The following is a 16,179-nucleotide window of genomic DNA, read 5'->3' as shown; positions in this document are numbered from 1 at the left end:
AATAAGAAAAAAAATTAAAAACCACACCAAAATTTAGCCCGTCAATAGCCAACTTCAAACAACATTTAATTATCATATAATTAATTTTTGATTAACATTTATACAATAAAATCAAAATTATATTTTTTATAAACTGAATTTCGATCATCATCTGAACTATTTTCTACTCGTGTTTATTATCAACGAAAAAATATTCTTACAATTCAGTTCCCAAAAAATCAAATTCTAAGAGTAATTTTTTTTAGCAAATAAAACATGAAGGTGAGAACTCGGTTCCTCGAAACCCGAATTCTCATCATAAAAAATAAGTGTTCTTTGGAAAGTAAAAGAGAAAGATTACTAGTTGGGGGATATAATGTTGGGAAGAGTGTTATTTATGGAAAAAAATGGAGTTATGACGTTGGTGCAGGTGGGGGCTTTCGTGGATTATGTCTATATCAGGTTTGCGGTTTCTTACGTGGCAGAGTGGAGTGGCGTGTTCGGTGCAGATTGTGTGGTCAAATGTGGTTGATGTTTGGTTTCTTCTACAGTCAGCTTTTGTGGCTTGCAGTTCCAGGCGGTGAGGGAGTGGCGTCTCTTCCGGTGCAGAGTTCGTGGCAGTGCTATCTGCACAACTGCTCCGCGTGGTTTTGGGACGTGCCTTGGAAAGTTCCCAAGCGGTGGTGGGTTTGTTATTTTCTGGGCACTCGGTTGCTCTTGTTGAAGGAGTCGCTACGTGCAGATTGGTTTGGACGTGGCTCTTGATCATTGCGTGCAGCTTTGTCACGGTTTGGAAAAACTTATTGAGGTTTCGTTCCCTTTTCTTGGTGTTTCTTGATTTTTTAATTTTAATTAAATAAAAATTTAAAAAACTTTTTATTAATAATAAAAATTATTTTAAATATTAATAATTTTTAAATTAATATTCAATTTAATTAATACCGTAATTAGTTATTAAACTTTTTAAAATTATCTTTTATTTAATGTTTTTTTTAGTGATTTTCAACCTTCTTTATTAACAAGATTTTATGGTTGTTTAAATTTCATAATGTATATATTTTTAGGGTTTTAAAGCATGCCAAAATCACCTCAATTGGAGGGTTCTTTTGGTCAAGGGACATAAACTTTTAACTCATCGAGAACTACACAAGAAGCTTAATCTTGTTTGGAAATCTCTTGGGAAATGTTATTTTTTTGGTAAGGGTTTTTATGAATTCAAATTTGCATCTTTGGAGGACATGAGAATGCTGTTTGCGGTTGGTTCATGACAATTAGCTCCAAGTTTCTTGAGAGTGTTTGTTTGGAGTAAGGATTTTGTTCCTTTAACCATGAATATTACATCTTAGGTCAGAATACATAGACTGTCCTTGGAGTATTGTGTAGAGTATAGGAGTTTTGATGTTTCAAATCTATAATGAAGGTTGAAGTTGTGCTGCTTTTGGTTTGGGCTTAGTTTAGGTTGTTTAGAATATTTGTAAAGATCATTCCTAGTCCCTTGCACAAACTTGCTAAATCTGTTTTAAAAGAGAAAAGTGTTTTTCTAAGCAAAAAGAAAAACAATCGGTTGAAACTTCGAAATAATCAGTTGTTTGTTACTTAGCTTGTTTGAAGGTTTTAAAACTATTTTTGACTTGGTTAAATAACTGCCTAACCAATTCAACCGGTTAAAACGACTTTTCAACCGGTTGATTGTGACATTTCATAACAATTTTTTGAAAACTTGTTAATCTGTTTTGGAAGTGAATCTAAATTGTTTTGGCTCATAAATGCTGCCTAGAACGGCCTAGTTTTGAGGGCTATAAATATGACTTTTCTTTTAAAACAAAATACAGAAGTTAGATATCAAATACAGTGAGATTGAGATTGATTTTGAGAAAAGTTTTTCAAAGGTTTGCGAGATTGTTGAATAGTTGTGCACTGGTTCAAGGTCTGATCATATGAGTTTTCTGATTCCTATAAACTCAGGTGTAATCTGTTTCTTTCATGATTATTGTATTTGTTCTTTCGTAAACTTGTAAGTGTGTGGAAATACTGTAAAGTCAGAGGGTGTTCTGACTAAAGGTGTGTGTTTGCAAAGAGGGTGAGTGGTTCTTGTGATTTCAAAATCACCTCTTTGTGTTTGTGTAAATTGTAATCTGTGAGTGATTACTAGTGGAACTTAGTGGTTGTTCTGGGAACTGGATGTAGCTCAAGGTTGAGTGAACCAGTATAAAATTGACTGAGTAAATCTCTCTCTCTCTCTCACTCCTTATAAACTGTTTGTTTTAATTATGCTTTTATTGTTGCCATAAACAACCGGTTAAAACGAAGTTTCAACCGATTGAAATTCTGCAAATAGTTTCTTGTACATTGTTTGATTGCTTAATCTGTGAATTGTGATAAAGTTTCACTCTTATTCAATCTTTGCGAAAATCTTTGATAAGAAAATCACCTCTCATATTGTTTAAGCCATTAATTCTAACATATTGGACTTAAAAACCATATTTTCCATAGCAAAAGGCATAGACACTTTCTTGGCCTTGGATGATTTCACTGTGCAACAAACAACAAGTTTTTATGCTAAAGTCTTGATATTGATTTACTTTCTAGCTTTCCTAACAAAATCTTGGTGGAAAGACTGTATTATGCTTTCATTCCAAATTTGGAGTATGAAAAACTCCCTATTAAAGGATATGGATACTAGAGTTATAGAAGGATCCTAATATTAATTATGTCTTTTCTAATTCTTAGTTGTTTCTCTTTATAGAGGTGAATAACATTTATTTTGTCTTTTTCTGTTATGATTCTAGTATTTATTGATTGATTTTTTCTCTCTTTAGCTAGACCTAGAATGAGTGTACTGTTTGTATATTGTTCCTGCCGATTGACTCACTTCGCCAGTTGACTCCAACAACTGCTTTGGTCTTTCGATCTTGCTTGAGAATCGTGCCTTCTTGATCAAGAAACCTCTCACCTGCAAAGACAAAGGGGCGCCCTAGCCGCCGTTTGCACTCCGACACTCAAGTCAGTATTAGGGCAAAGAAACACCAAGTGTGTATATTAGCTTCAGTCTTAGAAACTGCGTACCTTACTAGGGTTTTGGCACCCTTTATATAGGCTGAAACTATGGTTTACCTTTGCGTCGTTACCCTTGACTAGGGTTCCTTGGAGAATGTCCTTGCGCCGCTATTCATAGAATCTTAGCGTATCTGGCACATGAACTTCCCTTAACTAGAGTGCAACGAGTGGCCGCTTGGGTACCAACTTGCGCACCTAATCTCTAGCGCCATCTACTTCGTGGGTGCCCTGAGTATTCACGTGCCATGCATGCAGCTTTCCCTGGAAACCCTAACCCTAATGGGCCTTAACGCCTCCTAGGATTATCCACACGTGCTTTGCCTTCATGCGTCATACACACCACGTGCATGGATCCCTCGTGACTTAGGCTTCCCACACATCTCTTGTCCTTAACTATTATCTTAACAAAACTCAAGGGTCCACCTCACGTGGCCCCCTACTACGTCCGAATGACCGATGTCCGATCTTCTCCCTCTATTAGCGAGGTGCGATATTGATCTCCAACATCGGTCTTAGGATAACAATCTCAAAGACTAACCAATCCCCTGGTAGGAGCGTATGGGGCCTACCTCATGTGACCCCCTTCCATTACCAAGCATTGGTGCGCAATGTCTGGTCGGGACACAAGCCCCCTAGTCTTGAGCTGTAGCTTGCTTCAGCGAAGAGACTAAATGATCGCGGCGCGTGACCTACGTGGCTCTGGGTAGCGGACATGAACATTACACTGAAGCGACGTCTCATCATTCTTCGCTGATCAACGTACACGTGTTACGATCGATGGCTGGGACTTGTTGGCGCTCGAACTTCTTCGCACATTGTTCAAAGCACTTTAACCCTTACGCTCCCATCACTGTTTCATTACTTTTACTTACACGAACCTTCCCTTAGGGTTCTGCGAAAAACTAAAAATGCTATCTTATTTTTCCTCCAAAACTCAAACCCTCGAATCCCAATATTCAAAAGGTATGATTTTTACTCCCCGATCGCTTTACCCTTTATGATTTCGTTGCTGGTAACATGATTATAACTGTCTGGGTCTGTTTATGATTTATGCATTTCTCTGTGCGTTCATTTCTACTGTTCATGCTTTGAGTCTCTTTTTTCTGGGTTTCTTCTGGTTCTATCGAGTTGCGCCACCTTCCACCTCTAAAGTTACTATTTTTCTTCTTCTTTTTAGCTTTCTTATCCAAGATGACTAAACGAGCTCCTGAACCAGCTTCTCCTTCAGATTCCAATTCCACTTCAACTTCATCCACTTTTATGACCCTCAAGACCATAGCGACTAATAGGAAGAAACAAACCTGCCACCTTCTTGTGTCTTCGGTAAGGACCATGATAAGTTCGTGCGGGTAGTGGCTTGTCACGAGGGCAAACTGGTATGCTCGAATGAAGCTTCTGATCCGGAGGGCCCCTTCTGCTTCATCTATTCCACCATTTTCCGAAGGCTGGGGCTGCGGTTACCTCTTACTCCATTCGAACGCACTCTTCTGACGGAGGTGAACGTAGCTCCCGCCTAACTACATCCCAACAGTTGGGCATTTGTAAGGGCCTTTGCCATTCTCAGCTACAGCCTTGGCCCTTACGCCATCTGTAGACACCTTCCTCTTCTTCTTCGAAGTGAAGGATCCTGGGTAGAAATTGTGGGTTAGTTTCAACGCGGTGGCTGGTAGGGTACTCTTAACGCTCTTCCAACAATCATATAAGGGGTTCAAAAAGATCTTCTTCAAAATCAGGAGCAATCAGAGGGACCCTGCCCTTCTTGATGGGTTTCCCTTGTACTGGATAGAGAAACCCATCCTTCAGAAGCCCCAAAGTCTTGAGGACCTTGCCCCTCAAGAGCATGGGGGTATGCGAGCTCCTCTCCGGATTCTCTGCCCCTTTTAGCACTTTGGAGCTACTCAAGCGTGAGTTTAGCCCAAAGAACCTTAAGGCACATATTGGTACTTCTTCGTTCCATGCTTCGTGATGGAGGAAGGCCCAAGCTCACCACACTATGAAAGCCAAGCTTCCAAGACTAGACGGTCTAGCCTATGATGAGGAGCGTCTAGACTAAAAAAGGAGCGTCTAACCCATGAAGAGGAGCGTCTAGGCCATGATGGGGAGCGGCTACATAAGGAGCGTCTAGGCCATGATGAGGATTCCTTCTAGACCGTCTAGCTTCACATACATATGGGTCAAAGCTACGGTTTTGGGAAGAGAAGACCTTTGTAATTGTTACATAAAGGCCCATTAGGGGTGCTTAGTAATTAGAGTAGTGTAGAAAGCATATTTGTGTGAACATTCTAGAAAGACCATGGAGGGGGGGTGAGCATAAAAACTAGACACACCCCTCCCCATGTGCTCATTTGTGCACCCATGTGCTTCACATTTACATTTCATTTGGCTAGCATTAGGGTTGCATTATGGTCCTCCTTAGCCTATAAAAGGAGGAGCCTACACCTTGTATTTTCAAGTTTAATTGAGTATTGTTATGCTGCCATTTTTGTGCACTAGCTTTACTTCTCCTAGAAATCTAGGCTATAAACTTCAATCCTTTCACCTTTCTCCCTTGAGCTGGCCGAACCACTCAAACATCACACTCCTCATGCACCTTCAAAGCCAACACAACTCCTAGGAGGGCTTTGTTTCACTCACCCATTGCTTCCGCATCATTTTTACTACTTTGATTCAAGAAGAACACATGAAATGCCATCACTTTGTTTTTCACTTCATTCTTGTTTGCATACTTTCCTCGTTTACTGTTTCCTGCCTTAACTTGCTGTCTTGTGTGCAGATATGGGCCTTAATAACGATAAGAAAAAGAAGTTGGCTGACCTGCTGGCCAAACGAAAGGCGACCGCTGTCGGGGAGGGCACATCAACGCCCATTGCCCCCTCGACCTCAGCCAATCCTGCCCCTCATCCAACCGAACCAGCCCCTGCTGTTGATAGGCCAGAAGGGGTAGTGGCCGTCGAAACTGATGACGAGGAGACATGCACCGGCCTTGTCTATAAAAGGTCAAGAGTAGGTGAGGCGTGGCACCCTCGACTTTTGCATCGGGTGGGACCCCGACCTTTATGGACCATGCTCCAAGTGCCTCCTCTCCACTGCCCCTTGTTGTCCGCGAGAGTGGAGGAGAGAGTGCCCCTGAGAGCCAAGAGATGCCCTCCACCTCACCACTTCCCCTACTCCTCCAACGTATATTCAGTCGCTTCCAAGACAAGGAGGTGATGAAGGGCTTAAGCGGCAATCTCCTTCAGGACCGCGTGGCCGATGGCCTTGGGGACCTCTTACTTGCCTCCAATCTTGCGCTTAACAGGGCCCAAGAGGACGAAGGCCTAAAGGTAAGAGTGGCAAAGCTCGAGGAGGAACTGTCGACCATGACCAAGATCTTCACGAATCGCGAGACCGCCATGTACTTGGAGTTGGCAAGCCTTTGCCAATATGATAAGAACACCAAAAAGGCCCTTCATGACAAGGGCCAAGAGGCGGTTGAACTAGAAGCGAAAATCTTGCCTCTTCGCACCCATGCAGTCGAGCTCGAAGAGCTGGTGGCGAAACTGAAGGACAAAATGGCTAAGCTGGAGGAGAGGGCCACTCAGCGCGAGGTCCTTCTGGGGCAGGTTGAGGGCGAGTTGGCTTAGAAGACTGAGTTGTTGGCTGAGACGATTGAGTCCTTCAAAAAGACAGAGGAGGAGCTCGCAAACAATGCCGCTGACGCTTATGGTGAGGGGTTTGAAGATGCCATCGCTCAGTTTGCCTGTGTGCATCCTGAGGTGGATCTTACCCCTTTTGGTGAGTCCAAGTGCGTTGTTGACGGGAAACTCGTGCTACGAGAATGACTTCATTTTGTAACTCTGTCTTTGTTGACAAACAAACTCTCTTTGCACGTATACCTTTATAAGTATTTATCCTCTGTTTAACTGTTGCCTTACTTGCTTCACTCCACATTCTTCCGCCCCTACTTGTGTTGATTTCGGCCAATAGCACCTTTGACCTAGACTCTCCCTTTAGGTAGCACGTTTAACTTGTATGTTGTGCGAGCGAATCCCTTACCTGGTACGACCTTTGATCAAGGGTACACTCCCCTTTTTGTTTTTGATCTTCCTCTTGCGAAGTAGGGCAATTCCATCTTCATCCTTTCCTTCCTTGGATCGACGGGAAGACCATGCTTCTGGTCAACATTGGTGAGCCATACCGCTCTTGACTTTGGCTGAAGTGTATCTTCCCGATCTTGTTCCTACATTACGAAGGTTAGGGTGGATTTAACCAGTGAGCTATGTTGTTCGACCCTGGAGTTAATACGCAAGAGGTAGCGTATGACTTCCCTTGGTGTTTCTAACCCGAGTGAACCGCTCTTTCGCGATCTCATCCTTGCTCTATAAAGTAAAGGGACAGATCTGAATAGTTGATCTCGACCTTGCTATAAAAATCAAGGAGCGAGTCCTTGACATTTGAACCATGCTTCCTTTTGCCTTGTTCAACTTACACGAGAGGGGCTTATTGGGAAGACTAAACTACCAATGCTTTCCATGTATCACTTCAAGGAAAGAGGTTCATTCAATTAGCGAACCATACTATTCTTCGCCTTGGTGAACTTACACGAGAGGGGCTTATTGGGAAGACCAAACTACCTCTGCTCTCCGTGTATCACTTCAAGGGAAGAGGTTTATTTAACTGTCGAACCATACTGTTCTCATGCTTGGTGAACTTACGCAAGAGGGAGGTCCACTTGGGGAACCATATTACTTCCACTCTTGGCCTATCACTACAAGGGAGAGGTTCATTTAACTGCAATGCACATTTCTTAACTGAATAAAATTTTATTTAGGTGACCTCGTTAAAAAACCCTCATAAGGGAAAAAGAGTGTCCCCTTAAACATGTACAATGCACAATTAAGTAAAATAAAAATTAAGATTGGTCGCGTTCAAAGTTCAAGGGATCGCACCACCTTCTAACGTTTCGAGCCTGTTTGCTCCATTCCCAAGGGCCTCCGTTACTTTGAAAGGGCTGGTCCACTTGGGAGATAACTTGTTTTCCAACTGGTACGGGTGGGCCTTTCGCATCACTAGGTCGACGACCTGGAACTGCCGAGGTCTCAGCTTGGAGTTGTGCCTGTATTCAACCCTTCTTTTCAAGGCTTCAGCCTTAATCCTTGCCTCCTCCCTCACTTCATCCAGTAGGTCCAGGAGATAACCTTTTTCTCCTCGTTCGACTCTTCGACCACAAAGTTTTGGAAACGTGGTGAGTTATCCTGGATTTCTACCGGGATCATGGCGTCCGAACCATACACCAAGCTGAATGGCGTTTCCTTGGTCGTGGACTGAGGGGTAGTGTGGTAGGCCCACACGATTCTAGGAACTTCTTCTGCCCAAGTCCCTTTGGCTTTGTCCAGCCTTCTCTTCAGACCTCTGAGCAGAACTCGGTTGGCCGACTCGTCCTGTCCCTTCGTCTGGGGGTGTTCTACTGATGCAAACACTTGCTTTATTCCCAGTTTCACACATAGCTTGCCCAATTGCTGGCTTGCAAACTAGGTACCGTTATCAGATACCAATCTCTTCGATATTCTGAAGCGGCACACTATGTTTTTCCACACGAAGTGTTGGATCTTATGGGCTGTGATTTGTGCCACTGGCTCAGCCTCGATCCACTTCGTGAAATACTCTATGGCAATCACAAGGTACTTCATCTGCCGTACTGCCAAAGGAAAGGGTCCCAGAATGTCGATCCCCCAAGTATGAAATGGCCATGGGCTGTAGATCGACCTCAGCTCCTCTGGAGGCGCCTTGTGCCAGTCAGCATGTTGTTGGCACTGTTTGCACTGCTGGGCGTACCTCGTGCAATCTTCCCTCATGGTTGGCCAGTAATACCCTGCACGAATGGCCTTTGATGAGAGAGATCGACCGCCGATGTGGCTACCACATATCCCCTCATGTAGTTCTGCCATGATGCGCGTGCATTGTTCACTGTCTACACATACTATGATAGGATGGGTGAATCCATGCCTGAACAATTTCCCATCGATCAGGGTGTACTTACTTGAATTTTTCTTGACCTTTCGCGGTTCTGCGGGTTCTAACGGGAGCATATTATCAGCCAAGTAATGTTGGTAGACTTGGTGAACTTGCGACCCTATTTCCCCAACAACCGGATATCTGCTTATTTTGGGTGTTTTCAAAGTCTCCTGTGTTAACGACCGATGGCTCCTTCTCATCCCTTCCGATGTGCTAATGTATTGAACTTCTGCCGCATTGTCCGTGGTGATTCGAGGTGTTTTCAGGGTCTCCTGAATCACCGTCCTCTGTCTGCCCCCCTTGCCCGAACTGGCGAGATTTGCAAGCAAGTCAACTCGGGCATTTTGTTCTCTGGGTACGTGGACTAATTCAAACACTTCAAATGATTCCTTCAGGACTTGTACGTATTCCAAGTATGCGACCATCTGAGGGTCTTTAACTTGGTACTCCCCTGTAACTTGGCCTGTAACTAGCAAATAATCACTCTTTGCTATCAACCCCTTTGCTCCCATCTCCTTGGCCAATAACATTCCAGCGATCAGGGCCTCGTATTCCACTTGGTTGTTGCTGGCCTTGAAGGCGAATCGTAGGACCTGCTCAATCAGCAACCCATTTGGTCCTTCCAAGATGACACCAGCCCCACTACACCCTGTTGGTTCGAAGAACCATCTATAGAAAGCACCCATCTGAAACCCGTTCCTTCCTGATGTGTAGCTGTCGAGGACGGTTCTACCACAAAGTCAACATAAACCTGGCCCTTGATGGGGCCTCTAGGCTCATATTGTACGTGAAACTCAAACAGCTCTACTGCCCAACGCACCATTCTGCATGCTACATTCGGTTTTTGTAAGACCTTGCGGATTGGGAGGTCTGTCATTACTATCACAGTGAAACTCTGGAAGTAGTGGCGAAGCCTTCGTGCTGAGAACACTACTGCCAGAGCTGCCTTTTCTAAGGTCTGGTATCTCATCTCTGGCCCTTGCAGTACTTTGCTGACAAAGTAACTCGGCTTCTGCACCCGATCTTGCTCTTGCAATAGAACCGAGCTTGTCGCCTTCTCCGTGACCGCGAAGTATAGGTGGAGTGGGGTACCTAACTCTGGCTTGCATAACACTGGTGGGCTGGCCAGGTACTCCTTTAGCTTCACAAACGCCTCTTCACACTCTTGGGTCCATACGAACCTGTTGTTTCTCTTCAGCCATTGGAAGTAAGGGTGTCCCTTGTCTCCTCCATCCGATACGAATCTGGACAGGGCGGCCATGCGCCCTGTCAACTGCTGCACCTCTTTGACTGAGATCGGGCTCCTCATGCCTATTATCGCAGCACACTTCTCAGGATTTGCCTCTATCCCACGTTCATAAAGTACAAATCCTAAGAACTTGCCTGCCTCAACCCCGAAGACACACTTATCTGGGTTCAGCTTCAACCTGTACTTTGTTATCGTGGTGAATAGCTCTTCCAGGTCAGCTACGTGCTGCTCCTTCTGCTGGGAGGTGACCACCGTGTCATCCACGTATGCTTGGACATTCCGGCCTAACATGGGCGCTAGCACTCTGTCCATCAGTCGTTGGTAGGTGGCCCCCGTGTTTTTTAACCCAAAGGGCATGACCTTTTAGCAATAGCAAGACATCTCTATCATAAACACGGTCTTGCATTCGTCCCTTGGGTGCATCATGATCTGGTTGTAACCAGAAAAGGCATCCAGGAAGCTGAGTAGTCTGCATCCGGAGGCGTTATCCACCAAAGCATCAATACTGGGTAGCGGGTAGGAATCCTTTGGGCAGGCTTTGTTGAGGTTCGTGTAGTCGACACACATCCTCCATTTCCTGTTGGCCTTCTTTACTAGTACCACGTTGGCTAGCCATTCGGGGTACTGGATTTCCCTGATGTGGCCAGCCTTCAGTAGCTTCTCCTTCTCTTCTCGTATGACCTGATGCTTTTCTTCGTTGAATTTTCGCCTTCTCTGGTGGACAGGTCAGACCTGGGGGTCCATGGTGAGTCGATGACACAAGAAGTCAGAGTCTATACCGGGCATGTCGGCAGAGGTCCACGCGAACGCATCAAGGTGTCGTGCTATGACCTCAGCAAACTGATCCCGCGACTCCTGGCTCAAGGACCGCCCAAGTTTTAACGCCGTCCCACCGATTTCTCTCTCCATCATACCTCCTGCGGGTTGGGGCCGGTTTTCTTGGGTGATCTCTAGGCGGGTCACTCCGTCTTCTCTTGTGGGCCTGGTAGTGACAGAAAACACCCTTCTCTTCGTTTTGAGGTTGTTTTCATAGCACCTCTTCGCTTCCTTCTGGTCAGATTTGATGGTGATCACTGCCCCCTCAAGGGAAGGCAATTTCATCTTCATATGCCTCGTGGAGGGAACTGCTCCCAACCTGTTTAAAGTTGGTCTTCCTTGTTAGAAAAGATGGCTATAAACTAAAGGGGGGTGAATTGTTTAAAGGGGTTTTCGCAAACTTTTCAAAGCTAGAATGAACTTATTTCAGAAACCAATTGATTCAGCAATTCAGTTAGCCAAAACAGCAAGCAAAAATGTAATACTAGAAAAAACAATCGGTTGTTTCTTCGAAACAATCGGTTGTTTATACCAGCAAACAACAAACAAGCTGAAATTAAAGATTTAGAGATAGAGAGATTGTACACAGTTGTTTATACTGGTTCACTCCAAACTAGAGCTACATCCAGTCTTCTCAGAAACCCTGAGGATATCCACTAAGCAATCACCACTTGATCACTTACACCACAACCAAGAGAATGACCTTGAACACCTCAAGAAACACTCTCCTTGGCCAACACTAAGATTGCTGATCTTGAACACCTCAAGAACACACAACCAATCTCAGCAAAAACACATACACGAATTGTTCAGCAGTTTACAAAGATTACACTTGTTACAGATGAAAATTTGAAATCAATACAAGTAAAATCCTATTCAGCACCTTTATCAATCTCTCAACACTTTTGCAATCTCAGAACTCTTTGAAAAACTCTTAGATCAAAACTTTGTTTCCAGATCCTTAAAACATAAAAACAGTTTTTCAGAATATATCTAAGAATATAGTTTGTTATCAAATCTTAACAAACTTTTAATTGCATTTAAAATGGATTGGTCAAAGCATTTAATGACTGGAGCGTATTCAGTTAAAGCATTTAAAGCTCAGTCAAAGAAAACAGTTTTTCTGTTATGGTTTTAAAACAAACAATCGATTGTTTCCTCGAATCAATCGGTTGTTTTTTTACTTAACAAAAACACCATTCAAAAACAGTTTTCAAACTTTCTCAAAACACCTAAGTGTAAACAATCGGTTGTTTCGCCAAAACAATCGGTTGTTTCAACTTAGTGTGAAAAACATTTTGCTTTGATAAAATTGAGATGCTAATTGCTTTGAGATTTAATCTAAGGGTTGATTACAATATTGAACTACCCCAGAACAAAGCTTAAACCAGCACAGTAGCATCAAGCAAAGCAGAGGCTTCATCATCCTTCAAAGGATTTGGATTCTTCAAAACATTGAACACCACTTGGTTCAACATTCCTAACAGTATATTATAGGTCGAGGAACAACGAGGTACCTGATGTTGGTAGTGCGTGAAGTTGCGCCATTCGTGAACGTTGTCCTCAGCTCGATGTGCCCGCGAACCTCTACCTGGTCCCCGACAAAACCATACAAACATCCGGTGTAGAGCCTTAACTGGTCCGTGGACAACTGTAACTGGTTGAAGGTCGTTAAGAACATCACGTCAACTGAACTTCCTTGGTCCACTAGGACGCGGTGCACCCTCCTTCCTGCTGTGACCAGCGAAATTACCACCTGATGGAAGAGGCCCAAGCACCACTACAACTGAAAGCCCACCACCTTGTCATATTGGGCCAATCACTAGGGCCATGGCTAGAAAGCTTGAAGAGGATTGGAACACTGCTACTGATGGTAGAGAGACCTATCTCTACATGCTCAAAGATGCCAAAGTTCCTAGCGTAGAATAACTTTTAATTTCTTGTTAAAAGTAGCATAGACTATTTCTTTTGTAATTTTGTTGAACATGCAAATTGGTACCTAAAATGCTAACCTAAGTTTAATTAGAGTTCCCTAAACTCATAATTAAACTTAGGACCGGCCCACATTAGCCCAAGGAGGAGCGTAAATTCTAGATCTACTTGCACATGTTAGATTCTAGAACTTACTTCCCATGTGCTGAATTTTAGGTGCCATTCACACTTGCATAACATTTTAATTTCCCTCTCATTTTTACCTTGTGTAAACCGGCCTCCTAAGCTATTTAAGGAGTGCCTTGGCTCTTAGTTTTGCAAGATTAATACACTTAGTGAATTGCTGCCAAATTGTGCCAATTTCACTTTTTGCTCAAAAACATCTTAGGTTAGGCTATTGATCTTCACAAATCCCCTTTTCCAAGTAGAGTTGGCCACACCACTCTCAATCCCTACCTCTCATGCACCTTCAAGGTCACCATCACTCTTAGGAGGACCTTGCTTCGTCTTCAATCCATGATGCTTCCGCCATTCACCAACAATCTTTACAAACAATGAAGGCACTTCTCCATCATTTGGTATCTAGAGCCATGGTCTTCAAGAGATAAGTGCCTTATTTCATTTTAATTTTTGTGTTCATTCAAATCCGTGTTGTTCTTTATGAATCCTTGATTGTCTTGTTGTTTTTGAGTTTATTTTTTTGTTAGAAACTGTTTTGGTTTAATCCAATCGGTGTATTCATGTTCAATTTGTTTTTGAGCTTCTATTTTGCAAATTTTGTGTAGGATCCATATAGATTTGTGTTGCTGTTCTGTTTTTGGCTTATTTTAGTCTTTATTGCAATTTTAATCGGTTCATATTGTGTTGTTGAGTCATTTTGATTTTTGAATCCAATTGTGTTTTGTCTAGTCATGTTTCTCCTAAATTGTCATCAATTCCATGTAGTGCTTTTTTTGATAATTTTGGTTTCTTGATTTGATTTGAGTCCAGTTTTAATCTGAGTTTGTTTGATCCTTTGATGCATTTTTCTTTTTAGATTTAAGTTCATATTTGTGTGCTAGATCCATACAAATTCATATACATCAATTCCATTGTGTTCTTGAAGTTTCTTCAAATTATTTTTAATTCCAGAATTAGGATCACTCAATTTTCAATTCTGTGCTGACTGATTTTTCTTATCAAATTAAAATACGTTAAAGAAAAATTATGAAACTCTAGATTTATACAGATTGATGTATTAGAAAAACAAGAAAAAAAGAATCAAATCAAAAGACAAAATAGAAAAAAAATGATAAATCAAACAAAAAGAGTGTACATCCTGGTTCCAACAGAGACGGTAATTAGACAATGTATTTGAAATCTTTATCACAATTATGTGGTGCATTGTTTTGGTGTGATTCCAGCGCCAAAAGTTTGCTAAGATCTTGAATTGCTTGTGGTTCAAATTTCAGATTCAAAATTCAAATAGCCAGCTCAGCATAAAGTTGGCCTCACCACTCTCAATCCCTACCTCTCGTGCACCTTCAAGGTCACCATCACTCTTAGGAGGACCTTGCTTCGTCTTCAATCCATGATGCTTCTGCCATTCACCAAAAATGATGGAGATCAAGATCAAGACAAAATGGAGGCCAATATTCAAGGACAAGAAGAGGTAGAGGCTCAAGTGATAGATGCTCAAGGAGTTTTTAGCCCACCTCAAAGGCTTACAAGAAGCCAATTCAAGGCATTAGGAAATAATGGAAGGTTGTTTTCTCTTTTCATAGTTTCTTGTGTAATAAAAAGTTCTTAGAGGGAAACATGAGACACCTCTTTTGTAAAAGCATTTTTAGACTTTAGTTTAGGAGCTTGGGGGGTGTGAGCTTAGGTGTGAGCTTAGAAGTAAGCGTGAGCTTAGTAGGGGGTGTGTTGTAGGAGTAGGTAGCTTCTAGAATAAGCTTGTATTTGGCCGGCCCTTGCTCCTATAAAAAGAGAGCTTGGGTCCTTCACAATTCAGAATTGAAATTGGTAATAAAGAAACTCTACTCAATTTGAGAGAGAATTGTGAGAACTTTGTCTTCTCCTTCACCTTGTCTTATCTTGAGTGCATTTGGTTCTCTCAAGTGGCGGCACTAGCTCACTTATCTTGGAGCCTTCACCATCCAAGTGGCGTGATCACCAAACCAAGTCCTTCATCTCCATAAGTTCTTCTCTTCTTCATCTTTTCATTTCATACAAAATTTCTAAACATGTTTAGCTTCTTTATGTTCAGTAATTCAGCTTAGTTTCTAGCTTTGTTCGGTTCTTTTCTGTTCTAGCTGGATTTGTGCGGTTCATTTATGTTTTTAAAGCTTTTTAATTGGTTCAATTGGCAATAGATGGATCTTACATATGAGTTTGGTGTTTGGTGCAATTTTTGGTGAGTTCTTGAAACATAGAACATTGATCCAATTATATTAAAAGTGCCTATTCTTTCTCCAACTCAAGTTGATTCCGTAGAATGTCAAAGAATCATCTCTACTTTGCTAGTGGAATCATATCAAAAAATCTCTACAAACAATAAAGGCACTTCTCCATCACCACCGGGTCATTATCATGAGGCACGACATCCTAGAGGTCGGTCTTTGTTAAGACGAGGTCGACACCGAGGATCTGGTCTACTTGCTGTACCTCCACCGCCAGCACGTCTCACGCGTACTTCTTTCGCTGGGAGGCAATGCATGCTCCCCCATGAGAATCCTCCTGAGATGGTGCTTACCTCCCCGTGGACAGGCACCTCGTGCCCCTGATCTGCCCCTGCAGTCACTTGGTCGTCCTGCTGCTCTTGAAGATAATCCTTTAAGAAACCGCTTTTTACCAACTCATCTAGTCGGTGCGTTAGGGACAAGCAATTGCGTATGTAGTGCCCATTTGCTTGGTGAAACTCACACCAAGCGTTCTTCTTGGGCCCCATCCTCCTGTCGATCTTTGCGGGTACCTTCAATTTCGCCGCTATGTTCGGAATAGCGATCAATTCCTTGAGCTCCACTCGAAAGTTATGCTTCGGGGGTGGGTCTCTTCGCGCACGCGTTCCCGTCTGGGTCCGCTCGTAGGGCTTTCCTGCCCCCTTTTTCTCCGTGGTTGCCTCGTGCACCCTCAAAGGTGGAGGTCGTGCTGCTGCTCGAGGTCGAGTAGGA

The 16,179-nt window shown here is 42.9% G+C and overlaps 1 long non-coding RNA gene across 1 annotated transcript; it reads left to right on the top strand.

Annotated features, from left to right (window-relative positions):
* The first annotated feature begins 353 nt into the window (after positions 1-353).
* LOC137819562 (uncharacterized) lies at positions 354-15,074 on the top strand. Its single transcript, XR_011082331.1, has 2 exons — positions 354-787; positions 14,479-15,074. It is a non-coding gene; the product is annotated as an uncharacterized lncRNA (long non-coding RNA).
* The last annotated feature ends 1,105 nt before the right edge of the window (positions 15,075-16,179 follow it).

The sequence above is a fragment of the Phaseolus vulgaris genome, chromosome 10 (assembly GCF_000499845.2).
Source record: "Phaseolus vulgaris cultivar G19833 chromosome 10, P. vulgaris v2.0, whole genome shotgun sequence".
NCBI classification, from domain to species: Eukaryota; Viridiplantae; Streptophyta; class Magnoliopsida; order Fabales; family Fabaceae; genus Phaseolus; species Phaseolus vulgaris.
Note: the sequence above shows the minus strand (reverse complement) of the source record. Positions and strands in the feature narration are given on the sequence as shown.